Here is a 2,143-nt window from a genome sequence, read left to right as displayed (position 1 = left end):
CTACTAAAACACGGTGGCGAGCCACTGGCTAAAGCGCTGCACTGGGTGATTACCAAGATTTGGGAGGAGGAGATTTTACCGGAGGAGTGGATGGAAGGTGTCGTGTGTCCTATCTACAAAAAGGGCGACAAGCTGGATTGCTGTAATTACCAAGCAATCACCCTGCTGAACGCCGCCTACAAGGTACTCTCCCAAATACTATGCCGTCGACTATCACCAATTGCAAGAGAGTTCGTGGGGCAGTACCAGGCGGGTTTCATGAGCGAACGATCTACCACGGACGAGGTGTTCGCTCTTCGTCAAGTACTGCAGAAATGCCGCGAGTACAATGTGCCCACACATCATTTGTTCATCGACTTCAAAGCCGCATACGACACTATCGATCGAGATCAGCTATGGCGGATTATGCACGAGTACGGATTCCCGGACAAACTGACGCGATTAGTGAAGGCGACGATGGATCGGGTGATGTGCGTAGTACGTGTCTCAGGGACGCTCTCGAGTCCCTTCGAATCACGCAGAGGGTTACGGCAAGGTGATGGTCTCTCGTGTCTGTTATTCAACATCGCGCTGGAAGGTGTAATAAGAAGAGCAGGGATCGACACGAGTGGTACGATTTTCACAAAGTCCGTTCAGCTACTTGGCTTCGCCGATGACGATATTATTGCACGAAACTTTGAGAAGATGGAGGAAGCCTACATCAGACTGAAAAGAGAAGCCAAGCGCGTCGGACTTTCCATCAACACGTCGAAGACAAAGTATATGATAGGAAGAGGTTCACGAGAAGAGAATGAGAACCGCCCGCTTCGAGTTTGCATCGGTGGCGACGAAATCGAGGTGGTTGAAGAGTTCGTGTACTTGGGCTCACTGGTGACCGCCGACAATGATACCAGCAGAGAGATTCGTAGACGCATCGTGGCAGGAAACCGTGCTTACTTTGGCCTCCGCAAGACACTTCGGTCGAACCGAGTTCGCCGTCGTACGAAGTTGACCATCTACAAGACGCTGATTAGACCGGTAGTTCTCTACGGGCACGAGACCTGGACCATGCTCGTGGAGGACCAACGCGCACTTGGTGTCTTCGAACGGAAAGTGCTGCGTACCATCTACGGTGGAGTGCAGATGGAAGACGGCACATGGAGACGGCGAATGAACCATGAGTTGCATCAGCTGTTGGGGGAGCCACCCATCTGTCATACCGCGAAAATCGGACGACTACGGTGGGCCGGGCACGTAGCCAGAATGTCGGACAATAGCCCGGTGAAAACGGTTCTCAATTGCAATCCGACCGGTACAAGAAGACGGGGCGCGCAGCGAGCACGATGGATCGACCAGGTGGAAGACGATTTGCGGACCCTTCGCAGATTGCGTGGCTGGCGACGCGCGGCCATGGACCGAGTGGAATGGAGGAATCTTTTGTATACGGCACAGGCCACTTCGGCCTTAAACTGTTAATAAATAAATAGGATATGTTCAGGATTACGCTGCAGAAATGCATCGATGAAAGAAGCTTCCCCGGAGAAATAGAATGACCTTGGTCTGACGGTGTGGAACGGATGTGACAGATTCAGTCGAAGATTGGATGTGGAAGAAAAAACTGGCGTAACAGACTAAAATCGCGGTCAGAGCAGCAATTGGCCGCGATAACCGACGTCCGACTGGTTCGGATACCGATTATGCTTCTGAGAAGACGACAAGAGCATTACCACAGCTTTGGTCAAAAGGAGACTCCTGGTGGGCGTATCAACGTCAATTCTTCGGTTCGGTAATCCGGTCTTGATTCCAGCAATAAAGACGAGAAGAAAGAAATCGTGTTTTAACAGCACGTACAGATTGTTGAGCATGAGGGTGACTAGCGTCTACCGGACCATACGCTAGGAGCGGTCTGCATCATTGTCAGACTGATTTTCATTTCTTATCTTACAAGAGCTATAATAAGTATCATTACTAAACTTATAATATTGAATTCCGTCATCACTCCCATCATTCAAATCAACATGATTATTCATTAATCTCGTGTAAGGGCCCCCTAATTTGAACTGTTTCATCATTCAACGCTCAAGGCAACACTGCCATGTATTTAAGACGTTTGGCAAACGTCTGATAGCAAAACCACGAAGCCGAAGTTTGACAGTTTGTTGTT

The sequence above is a fragment of the Topomyia yanbarensis genome, chromosome 1 (genome assembly GCF_030247195.1).
Source record: "Topomyia yanbarensis strain Yona2022 chromosome 1, ASM3024719v1, whole genome shotgun sequence".
NCBI lineage: Eukaryota > Metazoa > Arthropoda > Insecta > Diptera > Culicidae > Topomyia > Topomyia yanbarensis.
Note: the sequence above shows the minus strand (reverse complement) of the source record.